General features: G+C 47.1%; 1 protein-coding gene across 10 annotated transcripts in view; it reads right to left on the bottom strand.

The window, feature by feature from the left end:
* Nucleotides 1–15,343, bottom strand: part of SEMA6D (semaphorin 6D) — a 433,313-nt gene that overhangs the window by 75,924 nt on the left and 342,046 nt on the right. The window contains exon 1 of one of the 10 annotated variants that reach the window (XM_053365700.1): nt 2,254–2,734. The exons of the other annotated variants lie outside the window; for them this stretch is intronic. The gene's annotated coding sequence lies outside the window, so the exon portion shown is untranslated. Of the gene's footprint in view, nt 1–2,253; nt 2,735–15,343 lie in introns of those variants that run through there. 10 annotated transcript variants of the gene reach the window in all.

Below are 15,343 nucleotides of genomic sequence, written 5' to 3'. Positions count from 1 at the left end.
ACATACGTACAGAGAAACAGGGGTCCAAGCCTGTCTTTTCCTGCATGCAAACTAATCCAAGCAACTTATGCACAGCTCCAAAACTGAGGAGAGGAGAGCTGTCCCACCAGCATCCCTGGCAATGTCATTTACAATGATGCTCATGGAGTCGGTGTATGCAGTGGTGTAGCGTGGGGGGTGCAGGGGGGGCCGGCCGCACCAGGCACAACATCTGGGGGTTAGGGTTAGGGGGCGCAAATCCACGGGTTAGGGGGCACAAATTACTTGCCTTGCCCCGGGTGCTGACAACCCACGCTACGCCACTGGGTGTATGTGATGCTCTCAGACAAATACAGCCGTTCCCAAGTGACCCAGGTAGTTGCTAGTGTCATGGGGCCAGACCTTTTCATTTGATTTATTCGTGTGTGTGTGTGTGTGTGTGTGTCCCTGCCTCTCCAGTTGACAAAGTTCCCAGATACAAAGATCTACAGAGGAGGAGAGCAACAGAGGACGGTGATCCAGGGACCTCCAGGATCCCTGCAACCAATTTGTCAAGCAATGCCTACATGGGAGTTTTTCAAACCACCCCCTTTTCCCCATATCCCAAATACTCACACTCACACAACCATCTCATGGCAGTGTGGGTCAGCACCCTTTTCTGCCCAGATCGCCAGCCCCTCCAGGAGGATAAGATGCCCCTGGGCTGAGCAGAAACCGACAGGTGGGCACATCACCCATCTCAAGGTTTGCCAGGTCTGCACCACCGGAACCTATTTGCAATGCCAATGCTAAAGCCTTGGAGTGCTAAGCAGCTTCTAAGCGTTTGCAAAGTCTCAATGCTCCCGTGCCCCTAAAAAAACCCCAGATGCATCACAGCCTTGTGACTCACCCATCCTGGGATGGAGAGGACCTGCTTCCTAGAGGAAGGGTTGCAGCTCAGTGGTGAAACATCTGAAGAAGGTCCCTGGTTCAGTCCCCAAGTAGGGCTGGAGAGACCCCTTCCTGAAACTCTGGAAAGCTGCTACCAGCCAGTGTGGACAGTACTGAGCTTGATGGGCCAAAGTTCCTGTGCTCCTAGGCTCTCCAAGCAATGGCAAGCCTGAGTTTTCAGGAATTCCAAATCAATCTGGCCAGCCAATGCTCTGCGGATCTCCAAGGTTTTACCTGCTGCTGCTCAGATCTGACACACCAGCACAAAACCAGGTGCCAGTTGCTGCTCTCCGTTCCCTGCCGGTTCATAACCGATTTCCAGCCCTCCTCTAATCCTCTGTACCGCCAGAGGGGTAAAAACAAGCACTCCCACCCCTGCCCGTGCTGCAAAACCGTCTTGCGACCAAAGCCCCCCAGCTGTCCGCAGGGCTCTTGGCTCCTTCATCCTCCTCCTGTTCCTTCTCTCCTGCTCGGCTGGCCCTTCAAGAGAGCAGCATCTCTCTCCGTCTCCTTGTCGCCCAGCACCCCTCCCTCCGCAGCCGCCGCTTTCTTCCCAAAGCCCAGCCAGCCCTTGCGAAGGGAACCGCTCCGAATCCAAACTTGGCTGGTTCGCTCTCCCAGCCCTAAACCCGCACGTTTGCTTTCTCGCCTGCAGCCGACAACGCGATCTTCTCGGTCCGATTCGTCCAAACCGAATTAACTCACAACGAAATAAGCGTTAAGAAAGAAAGGAAAAACCACATACGCACAGAAAAAAGGGGAAGGCAAAAAAAAGAAAAGAAAAGCGCAAGAGCGCATCCGACACTGGCAGACCTTGCAACTTTTCAAACGACCATCTAACACGCAGATCGTCGCCTCCGAGACGCTTTTCGGCAGCCCTCACCTCCCCACAAGCTGCAGCGCCTGCAAGCAACGAGTCAAAAAGAAAATAACCCAGGGACGGGGGGGGGGCGCGGATATCCACACGTCTCTGCTCAGAAGCACCATTGACTCCAATGCGACTGACTCCCGGGAAAGTATTGTTGCAGGATTGCGCCTTAACCAACACCCGGTTTCGTCTCAGGACTCTTCCCGTCCTGCCTCCCTGTGCACGCATAGACCTATATATAAACCCCCAACACCATTTTCCTCCCTCAGCGAAGCTCCTCCGCGACGCGCGTTGCAAGCCGATCAGCTGTCCTGCGTGTGCACGCCATTCAGACAATAACTAGCCAGCCGTGAGATGCTGAGACGCGCTGTCGCAGCTCGGCTTCTGCCAAGCAAACCGGGGGAGGAGGAAGGGGGGGGGGAGAATGGCTTTTGCAATCGGCTTGTGTGTGTTTGTGGAAACGTAGATCTCCTTACCTCATCCACGGGCTTGGTGGAGGGGAGATGGAGAAGGAAGCCGCCGCGGGAATACCAAGAGCGAAGGGTGGAGAAAGAATGGTAGTAGAATAATAATAATAATATCTGCGATCAAAATATCAGAATCGAATCAAGAGTCGAGCTCCAGCTCGGCGCTTCCCCGCGAGCGTCGCGTCTGGCCGTCCTCATCCTCGCAAACCTCCTCCTGCAAAAACTCGCGGCGGCGGCAGCAGCGCCGGGACGCGCCGGCAGCAAAACAAACCCGAGCGAGGCAAATGGTGTAATACGATCCATCTCCAGTCGCTCCGGCAAAAGGAGCCGAGAGGGGGGAGGCAGCTGCCGCCGCCGCCGCCGCTTCCCTCCCAACCATCAGGCGGCTGGAGAGCTCAGGGTCCCACCCCCAACAGGCTGGGATAAGGCGAGCAGATTTGGGCAGCTCGCCCTCACTGGCTGCGGCGAGGCCCCCATCTCTCCCTCCGCCCCTCCATCGCTCCCTCCTTCCCTGTCTCTTTCCCTCTGACCCTTCAGTGGCCTCCCCACCACCACCCCCGCTTCCAAGGAGCTGCTACAACTCCAAACACCTCCGTTACACTGGCAAAGCTCGCGCAGTGGTCATGAAGGAGCCGTCTTTCTCTCTCTCGTTTTCCCCTCCCTCTCCTCTCCTCTTTTATTATTCAAGCCTTATTTCAGACATCCTGAGGACAAACAATAGCTGCCAACAGGCTCTGAATGCACACAGCCCTCCAGGAAAGTTAAGAAAGTTAAGACCCAATTCTTTCTTCCCCTTCTCAAATCATTCGCTTTGTCTTTGTCCCCAATCTTCCCTGCAGTCCCTTCCTTCCTTCTCTTTTTCTCTGCGCAACAGCGCGTCAATAGTACTTACAATGCTGTTGCTAATAATACGTTGGTTACCTGCCCTCCTCCTGAGGTTCCAGGACAGGTTACAACAATTTAAACACAATGTTAAAAACGCAATGTGAAATCACAGAAATAAGGTGGGCTTTAAAAACTTTCTTTCTTTCTTTCTTTCTCTCTCTCTCTCTCTCTCTCTCTCTCTCTTTCTTTGGTTCCTTCCTTCCTTCCTTCCTTCCTTCCTTCCTTCCTTTCTCCCTTCCTTCCTCCCTCCCTCCCTCCCTCCCTCTCTTTCTGTCTCTAAGCTTCTCCCCTCAACACGTTTTTTTTCTCGTCCTTCACCAGCGAGCCCACAACTATTCTCCAATCACACAACTTTATAAACAGGTATAAGTTATCAGAAGTCAGACAGGTGGGGGAAATAACTCCCATCAAATCACACACACACACACACACACACGAACACGTTTCCTTTTTCTCAAAGATTGCTTGCTCAAAATTTCTCATTCCTTCTTTAAATGACAGTCCTTCAGTACACTGTAATTTGGCAGGATAATGAGAGTCCATTTTCACAGACAAGGTAAAAAAAAAATGGGAAAGGAGGGGTGTGGGAGATCTGAAATGTCTTCAATAAAATGGGGGAGTAATATATAGGGTTTTTTGTTTTTTTAAGTACCATGGGTTTAATCTTGGAAATAAATGCCAAGAATTGACGATGATTTATTAATTTTTCTGCTGAAACATGAATCATTGAAGGCATAGAATGGTAGGGGGGGGGAAATGCACCACTTGGAAAATTGGGGAGGGGGATGTTTCTCTGAGCTTTATTATTTGAGCTTGGAGGGAAAGCAGAATTTCATTTCAAAAAACATATTGCAGCAAAAACTGATTTTCTCTATCAAGTCCAAGGCTGAAAACCTGCTAAGTAAAATCACCGGGAGTTTGGCCACAGGAGCAGCAATGCACCCCAAGGCTTCAATATATTACTCCCCGTGGTTATTCACTAACTCTGCAAAGTTGTTAAATCGCACTTGTAACTTTGCCTTAAAAAGCGCTTGGCTTCTCCTTTCACAGACCTGGTCAAGATCTCATATTTACTTGCAAGAAATATTTGTGGCACAATTCTCCCCGCGCAAAAAGCAGAAGCTGACAAAAACTCCTTTTATTTCGATGGGAGTTTTGCTTAGAGAGTTAACAACTGATGTGATTGTGGGGTAGAGGAAGAGAGAGAGGTTTAAAGGTTTGGCCCACAGTACATTCTCTTCAGTGACTGCCAACAAAGTTTCCCAGCCATGGGAATGGGCCATTTTTGGCAGGCAAACCTTTGGATATTTCACTCTGATGTTTTCGGGTGGTGACAGACTGAAGACTACATCACTGCGGCCTTCTGTACAGCTGACATTCAACAGACCCATTTTCTGACACCAGAAGCTTTTGCCTCTTTAGAAGCATAAGGGTATTCTTCACGTCTCTCCTTCCAAGGGAGCAACCCAAACGATGCGGGTGTCAAAATCTGCACGCTCAGTGTAGAAACTAGGGTGGTAACCGCATATGTCATCTAAGAATCAAACTGCAAACCAGAAGGATATATATATATATATATATATATATATATATATATATATGGCATGAACATTGCAAAACCCTGACAGCCGCAAAGCCCAAATACACCCCACTGGCTTTTCCTAAAGCAGTGTCACCTAGAAAGCAATGTAAAGGTAAAGGGACCCCTGACCATTAGGTCCAGTCGTGACTGACTCTGGGGTTGCACTGCTCATCTCGCTTTATTGGCCGAGGGAGCCGGCGTACAGCTTCCGGGTCATGTGGCCAGGATGACTAAGCCGCTTCTGGCACACCAGAGCAGCACACGGAAACGCCGTTTACCTTTCCGCCAGAGCGGTACCTATTTATCTACTTGCACTGTGTGCTTTCGAACTGCTAGGTTGGCAGGAGCAGGGACCGAGCAATGGGAGCTCACCCCATCGCGGGGATTCAAACTGCCGACCTTCTGATTGGCAAGTCCTAGGCTCTGTGGTTTAACCCACAGCACCACCCGCGTCCCTTAGAAAGCAATGAGGAAGAGATAATTTAGGGGCAGTACGATAGCCACTATGAAATATTGGAAGGGCTGCCCGATAAATGATGGAACAAATCTGTTTCTTGTTGCTCCAGAGGGCAGGATCCAAACCAGTATGTTCAAATGAAAAGAAAAGTGGATTTGGACAAAACATTAGGAAGAGCTGACAGTATGAATGACAGTGTGTCAGAGCATCTCAGAAGGTGGGGTACACTACGTTTAAACTGGCATCGTTCCACTTTCAACAATCTCCCAAAGAACCCTGGGAAGTGTAGTTTATTAAGAGTGCTGAGTGTTGCTAGGAGACCCCTTGATCCCTTGCGGAGCTACATTTCCCAGAGTTTCCTGGGAAGATGGGTTCATTGTTAAAGCACTCAGAATTGTGGCTTTGAAGCTTCAAAGAAGCAGATGCAAGGGGACAGCAGCCCTTGCAGAGAGCTCTCAGCACTAAGCAGGATTGCTCTCCCCCATTGGCAGAGGGCGAGATCGTTCTTAGTGCTGGGCTTACAAGAGTGATCAGGGACATGGGTGGCGCTATGGGTTAAACGACAGAGCATTGGACTTGCCGATCAGAAGGTCAGCAGTTCAAATCCCCGCGATGGGGTGAGCTCCCGTTGCTCGGTCCCTGTTCCTGCCAACCTAGCAGTTCGAAAGCACGTCAAAGTGCAAGTAGATAAATAGGTACCACTCCGGCGGGAAAGTAAATGGTGTTTCCGTGTGCTGCTCTGGTTCGCCAGAAGCGGCTTAGTCATGCTGGCCACATGACCCGGAAGCTGTACGCCGGCTCCCTCGGTCAATAAAGCGAGATGAGCGCCACAACCCCAGAGTCGGCCACGACTGGACCTAATGGTCAGGGGTCCCTTTACCTTTACCTTAACAACAGTGATCAGGCATGCCAACTCTCGGGTGTGCCCAAACTCAGTACTTGAAGGGAAGTATGGAGAAGTCTCTTCCCTTCTCTTTGAAGCCTGATCTAGCTGTAATTTTAAGGATGGTAGGGGAGACTCCCAATCGCTTCTCCCCCCTTCCCTGAAGATACCAAATCCTCTTTTAAAACTATCTGAATCTCGGAAGCTGCCTTAAACTGAGTCAGACCATTCATCCCCCTTGCTCCATATTGTCCAAATGGACTGACAAGGCAGGGGGTTGGGTTGAACTTGGGGCCTTCTGCAGGCAAAGCAGATGGCTCAACCACTGAATGATAACTAGCCATCAACACTTCTTCCTATATACATAAGAATGTAACATGTTGTCACACCAGGGAGCCAGTGTGGTGTAGTGGTTAAGAGTGGTAGTCTTGTAATCTGGTGAACTGGGTTCGTGTCTCCGCTCCTCCACATGCAGCTGCTGGGTGACCTTGGGCTAGTCACACTTCTCTGAAGTCTCTCAGCCTCACTCACCTCACAGAGTGTTTGTTGTGGGGGAGGAAGGGAAAGGAGAATGTTAGCCGCTTTGAGACTCGTTCGGGTAGTGATAAAGCGGGATATCAAATCCAAACTTTTCTTCTTCTTCTTCTTCTTCTTCTTCTTCTTCTTCTTCTTCTTCCTCTTCCTCTTCCTCTTCCTCTTCCTCTTCTGCAGTTTGCATGGCTGCCAGAGACATCATGAGGAATGGCAGGCCAACTGTTTAATGTGGGGGACAAAGCTTTGTGTGGGGTCACTATTATTATTTTTACATTTAGGTTTTAAAGTACTTATAACAGTTGTATTTCATAGAATTGTAGAGTTGGAAAGGACCTTATAATCCAGCCTTCTGCAGTGCAGGAATATGCAGCTGTCCCATTCAAGGATCAAATCAACACCATTATCAACACCATGCTAACCATGGTGAGCTATCAATTTCATTTCCCTCTGATCTCACTGCTAACATTTCCCCCTCTCTCTACACACACCCGACACATTTTTTTTATTTTTTGGTTTTTATTTACAGTGGTACCTTGGTTTACGAACTTAATCTGTTCCGGAAGTCTGTTCTTAAACCAAAACCATTCTTAAAGCGAGGCACGCTTTCCCTAATGAGGCCTCCCACCGCCAGTGCCCTTCCACCGTTCGGATTCTGTTCTTAGACCAAGGTAAAGTTCTCAAACCAAGACACTATTTCTGGTTTTGCAGAGTTTGTAAACCAAATCATTCTTAAACTGGACTGTTCTTAAACCGAGGTACCACTGTATATGCATATATACCATTTAGCCGTACCACAATCTGATAATAATTGGCTCGTGGTGACATGGAAGTGGGCCTTTTCACTGGTGGCACCCATGTTATGGAACGTGTTCCCTGGTGAGACAGGAGAGGCCCCCATCTGAATTGAATTCTGCTGACTTCTGAAGCTGTACCTGCTTACACAGACACCCCTGTGACTTCTCCGCCCGAGTCTCCTGTTTTAATTACTGTGTTATTCTAATGGGATTGTTTTATTGGATCTTTTAATTATGAATGTTTATATTTAAATGTTTTAATGGGATTGTTTCACCGTGTATTTTAACTGTGTACTTTAATTATGGATGCTTATACTTTAATGCTCCTGTAATTGGTTTTTCTACTTGTAAACCACTTAGAAGCCCCCCCCCCTTTTTGGAAAAATAAACAAACAACGCCATGTGTCTGATGAAGTTCACTCTGGCCCACTAAAGCTCATGCCATAATCGATGTGGCAGTCTTTAAGACTCTGCAAAGACTCTTTGCTATTTTGGCTGCAATGGTAAGTGTCTCCAGAAGAAAGTCCCACTGGGTTTTAGTCCTACAGAAGTGTGACTAAGATTGCAGCCTATATTGGCTGCCCCTTTGGAAAGGAAGACAATCTAGTTTGCATTTGAAGACTTGAGCAAGAAGTTGTATTGTTTGCGTTGAGATGCCGTCAACATACCCTTTGAGGGTAGAGCAGAGGGTAGGAACAGGAGAACAGACCTTTTTAGTGGTGGCTCCCAGCATATGGGAGGCAATTCTTAGGGAGGCACACATGACACATCACGCCAGGGGAAAATGTTACTTTGTAACCAGGATTTTGGCCCTGGAAGGTTGTAGCTGTTTGTGGCCTCTCTTAGTGGGATAGGCTCTCTCTCTCTCTCTCTCTCTCTCTCTCTCTCTCTCTCTCTCTCTCCTATGCTTCAGGTTGCATTTTTTTGGGTTACGGACCACCGGAACGGGTTACTTCCGGGTTTCAGTGGTTGCGCATGCGCAGAAGCACCGAATCACAACCCGCGCGTGCGCAGATGCGCAGCTGCAGGTTGCAAATGCTGCAGGCTGTGAACTTGCATCCCGCATGGATCACATTCGCAACCTGAGCATCCACTGTATATATATCTCATTCTGCTTCAGTTTTTATTACAGTGGTACCTCGGGTTAAGAACTTAATTCGTTCTGAGGGTCCGTTCTTAACCTGAAACTGTTCTTAACCTGAAGCACCACTTTAGCTAATGGGGTCTCCTGCTGCTGCTGCGCCACCGGAGCACAATTTCTGTTCTCATCCTGAAGCAAAGTTCTTAACCCGAGGTACTATTTCTGGGTTAGCGGAGTCTGTAACCTGAAGTGTATGTAACCCGAGGTACCACTGTATTGGTTTTAATGTTTGTACCATTTTTATAAGTCACTTTGGGTTGCTTTGGTGAAGAAGTGACTAATAAATACAATTAATAATAGCAATAATTTTATATGCAACAAGCAACAGTGTAGTAAACCTATATTCTATATTCTATATATATAACCTATATTCTTAAAGGTTTTTGAAGCTTCATAATCTTGAAAACATTGAAAAAGGCCTCTCTCTCTCTCTCTCTCTCTCTCTCTCTCTGTGTGTGTGTGTGTGTGTAGGCACAAATTCTGCACAACAATTGCTTGTAAATTCAGGCCTCTATTGACATGATAAACCATCAGCTACATGGGGAGGAAAGCTCCTTAAATCCTGCAGACATAATATGCCAGCATTGTGTCAATAGCAAGCAGATTAAAGAGCACATTGTGAAGCTATTTAGCCTTATCTTTGAATTATCCTGGAAGTTGTTCCTCACTGCAACTCTTAACCCGACCCCCATTCTGACAACTTTTAGGAAGGAATGTTTTAAGAAAATTAGAAGCAGAGGGCTGTTGAATGCTTGTTTATCTTGGAAAAGCTTTTTTTTTTTAAAAAAAGGCACACACTTCAACACATTTGTGATGCAGGTGGGGTGGGCCTGTCTCTTTTAATTTGACAGCTTGAACCGAGTAAGAGTGGAACTGGATGCTAGCTAAGTGAATAAACACACCTTTGTTGTTGTTGTTTAGTCGTTTAGTCGTGTCCGACTCTTCGTGACCCCATGGACCAAAGCATGCCAGGCACCTCTGTCCTCCACTACCTCCCGCAGTTTGGTCAAACTCATGCTGGTAACCTCGAAAACACTATCCAACCATCTCGTCCTCTGTCGCCCCCTTCTCCTTGTGCCCTCCATCTTTCCCAGCATCAGTGTCTTCTCCAGGGAGTCTTCTCTTCTCATGAGGTGGCCAAAGTACTGGAGCCTCAGCTTCACGATCTGTCCTTCCAGTGAGCACTCAGGGCTGATTTCATTAAGAATGGATGCGTTTGATCTTCTTGCAGTCCATGGGACTCTCAAGAGTCTTCTCCAGCACCATAATTCAAAAGCATCAATTCTTCGGCGATCAGCCTTCTTTATGGCCCAGCTCTCACTTCCATACATCACTACTGGGAAAACCATGGCTTTAACTATACGGACCTTTGTTGGCAAGGTGACGTCTCTACTTCTCAAGATGCTGTCTAGGCCTGTCATTGCCCTTCTCCCAAGAAGCAGGCGTCTTTTAATTTCGTGGCTGCTGTCACCATCTGCAGTGATCATGGATCAGTGATCCCCTTCATGGATCACTGCCTTGCCGTGGCGAAGGGGCTTGAAGAACTCAGAGAAGCTATGAACTACGCCGAGCAGGGCACACAAGATGAACAGGTCATAGTGGAGAGTTTTGACCAAACGTGATCCACCTGGAGGAGGAACCAGCAAGCCACTCCAGTATCCTTGCCAAGAAAACTCCATGGACAAAGACAACAGGCATATAAAAACACACCTAGCAAACCACAATGTGGACATGAGAAGAGCCCTGCTGGATTAAGCTGCATCCAGTCCAGCACACACTATGACCAAGCAGATACATATGGGAAGCCAACAAGAGCGCTCTCCCAACTTGTGATTCCCAGCCACTGGTATACAGAGACTCACATCCTCTGACAGTGGAGGGAGAACATGGCCATTGTGCTTGGGAGCTGCTTATAGTGTCATCCTCCATAACTTTGTCTATACCTCTTTTACAGCCATCCAGGTTGGTGGCCATCACTGCCCTTTATAGTTGCAAATTCCATCATTTTAAGTACAGTGGTACCTCGGGTTACAGACGCTTCAGGTTACAGACGCTTCAGGTTACAGACTCCGCTAACCCAGAAATAGTACCTCAGGTTAAGAACTTTGCTTCAGGATGAGAACAGAAATTGTGCTCCAGTGGCATGGTGGCAGCAGGAGGCCCCATTAGCTAAAGTGGTACCTCAGGTTAAGAACAGTTTCAGGTTAAGAACGGACCTCCAGAAAAAATTAAGTTCACACTGTACCTGCAGTGTGAAAAATAACTTTGCTCGCCTGCCCTGAATCTTCCCATGTTCACTTTCATTAGATGGCCCTGAGTTCTAAAATGTAAGGAAGAGGGAAAAAAACCTATCTGTATCCACTTTCTTCACATCCTAGATAATTTAATATACCTCTATCATGCCCCCCCTCCCCACCCCCAAACTCAAAAGTACCAAATCACAGAATCACAGTATTGTGGTGTTAGAAGGAATCCCTGTTTAGGGAAGTTTTTAATGTTTGATGTTTTATCGTGTTTTTAATATTCTGCTGTGAGCCGCCCAGAGCGGCTGGGGAAACCAGCGGCTGGTGGGGGGTATAAATACTGTAAATATATTATTATTGTTGTTCTTGTTGACAACAACAATTACATCATCATCATCATCATCATCATCCCAAGGGTCATCTAGTCTAGGCATAGGCAAACTCTGGCCCTCTAGATGTTTGGGACTACAACTCCCATCATCCCTAGCTACTAGGACCAGTGGTCAGGGATGATGGGAATTGTAGTCCCAACCATCTGGAAGGCCAGAGTTCGCCTATGCCTAATCTAGTCCAACGCCCTGCGATTTTTTGCTTTAACCTTTTATCATAGGGGATTTGTTCTAGTCCCTTGATCATTTGGTTGCTTTTATCTGATCTTTTTCCACTTCTGCAATATTCCTTTCGAGGTGAGGTGGTGAGAACTGTACACAATATTGGAAGGGCAGTCTCATGTTATATCTGCATAATGGCATTATGCGATTGACAGTTGTACTTTCAGTCCCTCCCTAATGATCCCTGATATGGAATTTGCCTTTCTTACAGCTACGACACACTGGATTCACATCTTCATGAAGCTGCCCATTACAACCTCAAGGCCTTGTTGCTGGTCATTCACGGCCAGTTCACATGCCATTAGGCAAAAAACGTTCCTTTCTAATCAGGCCTTCCTTTGGTTGATTTGATTGACATCCTATGCCCTTTTAAAATGTGGTTCCTTTTTTTGGTGGGGGTGTTATTGGGTTGTTGTTTTTGTTTTGATTGTATATGCCAGGGGTCAGCAACCTTTTCCAGCCATGGGCCGGCCCGCTGTCCCTCAGACCATATGGTGGGCCAGACTATATTTTTTTGGGGGGGAAATGAACAAATTATTTTGCCCCACAAATACCCCAGAGATGCATTTTAAATAAAAGCACACATTCTACTCGTGTAAAAACACGCTGGTTCCCGGGCCGTCCGTGGGCCGGATTGAGATGGCGATTGGGCCACATCCAGCCCCTGGGACTTAGGTTGCCTACAACTGGTATATGCTGTGGTTTTGTATTCTGATTTTGTTCTGTGAACTGCCCTGAGACCTCTGGGTGTAGGGTGGTGTATTAATTCAATAAATAGATAAATGATGTCCCAGTGTCTCGCCAGCATTATGGTGATGGTGAGATGGTGACAAAATCTCCGCAATACGATGATGTGGTTGGAATTCTGGGTGTGCTGATTCATTGAGCAGCAGCATGTCCCTGTCTGTCAGCACTGACTCAGCATCTCAGAAATGCTGACAGACATCTCCTAAGCCTTGGCGGTGAGTCATGTCCTGATCACTGGTGAGACAAAGTAGGCTGAGGCTGAGGAGACCAGCAGCTGCTAGAAAGGGTGCTTAGTGCAACCATGCAACAGCTGCTGGTGGCTCTAGCTGTAGAATCAGAGAATCACAGATTTGTGGAGTTGGAAGGGATCCCAAGGGTCACCTAGTACAACTCCTTGCAGTGCAGACATCTCAACTAAAGCATCCCTGACAGATGGCTACCCAACCTCTGCTAAAAAACCTCCAAGGAAGGAGAGTCCACCACCTCCTCTGGGAGCCTGTTCCACTGTTGAACAGCTCCTACTGTCAGAAAGTTCTTCCTGTTGTTTAGTCAGAATCTCCTTCCTTGTAACTTGAACCCATTGGCTCAGGTCTTCGTGTTACACACATCCAGAGAGCCAGTGTGGTGTAGTGGTTAAGAGCGGTAGACTCGTAATCTGGTGAACTGGGTTCGCGTCTCCGCTTCTCCACATGCAGTGCTGGGTGACCTTGGGCTAGTCATGCTTCTCTGAAGTCTCTCAGCCCCACTCACCTCACAGAGTGTTTCTTGTGGGGGAGGAAGGGAAAGGAGAATGTTAGCCGCTTTGAGACTCCTTCGGGTAGTGATAAAGTGAGATATCAAATCCAAACTTTTCTTCTTCTTCTTCTTCTTCTTCTTCTTCTTCTTCTTCTTCTTCTTCTTCTTCCTCTTCCTCTTCCTCTTCCTCTTCCTCTTCTCCCCCCTTCCCTGAAGATACCAAATCCTCTTTTAAAACTATCTGAATCTCGGAAGCTGCCTTAAACTGAGTCAGACCATTCATCCCCCTTGCTCCATATTGTCCAAATGGACTGACAAGGCAGGGCGTTGGGTTGAACTTGGGGCCTTCTGCAGGCAAAGCAGATGGCTCAACCACTGAAAGATAACTAGCCATCAACACTTCTTCCTATATACATAAGAATGTAACATGTTGTCACACCAGGGAGCCAGTGTGGTGTAGTCGTTAAGAGTGGTAGTCTTGTAATCTGGGGAACCGGGTTCGCATCTCCGCTCCTCCACATGCAGCTGCTGGGTGACCTTGGGCTAGTCACGCTTCTCTGAAGTCTCTCAGCCCCATTCACCTCACAGAGTGTTTGTTGTGGGGGAGGAAGGGAAAGGAGAATGTTAGCCGCTTTGAGACTCCTTCGGGTAGTGATAAAGCGGGATATCAAATCCAAACTCTTCTTCGTCATCATCTTCATTTTCATCTTCTTCTTCTTCCTTGCACTTCTGCTTCCCAACTGAAAGTTATCCTTGGTAATGGAGAGCTGCTCTACCTCCACGTATCTCTATGTAGCCCTCTCCTTATTGGCGGCCCCCACACCTGGTGGCATCCAGTTGGTGACCAGCCAACAGGAATGGGGTCCCATTGATAGATAGCCCTAGTCCCCCTTCCTCCCATTTTAAGGTCTTAGTAGTCTAAATTATCATGAGCAGTTGGGAATAATGTGCCCTGTATAATATTCTGTGCTGATAAAATTACCGGTGCATTGACCCATTTAGAGTGGTCTTCAATGGTAGTCCTACTCAGATTTGACCCACTGAAGTCAACGAGCATTGCTAGTTTTGCTTCATTAATTTCAGCAGGTATACTCTGAGTAGGACTTAATTGGATACAAAGCTTAGATGAGGAATGGGCAACATGATTGGCAACAACTGTCCAGTTTTTTGGACCGGGTTCTATCCTAGCTCTTCCTGGAGATGCTGGACCTGGAACTCACTGAGTTATGGCCAATTCCCACCAACTTCATCTAGCCCAGCCAATGGTCAGGGATATTAGGAATTGTAATTCAGCAATATCTAGAAGGCCACAGGTTCTCCAACCCTGATCTGGATATAATCAAGGATGGATACAAAGCACCGCACACAGTATGGATCTTCTGAGCAATTGAGGTGATAGCAGACCTTGGCTTATCATCATTCACCGAGATATGAGAGCAGCCTTAACATCACTGAGCCGTATATTTCATTGCACACTTGTGATCCTTCAGCACAAGGATAAAATAACTTACCGCATCTACATACTGCAAAAAAACAGGGCAGGTTTTACGGATCCACTGATACCATTTGATACCTGATGTCCATTTGGTATAAGAACAATACTGTCGATCTTGGTTACTCTGCAAATGTACTCAACATCTTCACATGTCAGTTTCATTCTGCTCAGCGCTGTTCATACGTACAAGGTTTGTGTGGCATCGGATCATAAAAATAAAATAAAATCCAGGCCATATTGCTTTCTCATTTAATCCAGATTTACCGTTTCTGCAGAAAATCCAATAAACAAATAAATAAACGCCCTGCAGAAATGGTAAGTCCGGATTAAACAGGAGGCAAATGATGGAATGGCATTTTGATGAGGATACAGTGGTACCTTGGGTTACAAACACCTCCAGTTACAAATATTTCGGGTTACAGACTCTGCTAACCTGGAAGTAGTACCTCGGGTTAAGAACTTTACCTTGGGATGAGAACAGAAATCGTGTGGCTGCAGCGGGAGGCCCTGTTAGCTAAAGTGGTACCGCAGGTTAAGAACGGTTTCAGGTTAATAACAGACCTCCGGAATGAATTAAGTTCATAACCAGAGGTACCACTGTACTGTAGTGTGGACGCTGCAAAACTTATATTCGTGAGCAGCCCTGAATTCAGAATAAACTGCCATGTGGAACTGCCCTTTTATATAGCTGCCAATTGGTTGCCCTTATGGAAAGAAAGTGGCTCTGTTTCTCCCTTATTTTTCCTCCCATAAAGCACTGCTTCTGTCCCAGTGCATTTTGGTGCTGTTGGAAATCTTTTCACGCTATTTTCTCCCCAAGTATACACAATTCAAATGTAAATTGGTATGTAACTAATTACTGTGTAGCTTTAATACTTGTTTATCACAGTAACGGCTTTGGAGTCACACTTGCAAAACGACGCACGAAGAGTCTTGCCATGAACTATGGTAATTATAACAATGAAATAGGATGTAATTATTAAGGCTGCATA

Source organism: Podarcis raffonei, chromosome 14 (assembly GCF_027172205.1).
Source record: "Podarcis raffonei isolate rPodRaf1 chromosome 14, rPodRaf1.pri, whole genome shotgun sequence".
NCBI classification, from domain to species: Eukaryota; Metazoa; Chordata; class Lepidosauria; order Squamata; family Lacertidae; genus Podarcis; species Podarcis raffonei.
This window is presented reverse-complemented; position numbering and strand designations above follow the sequence as displayed.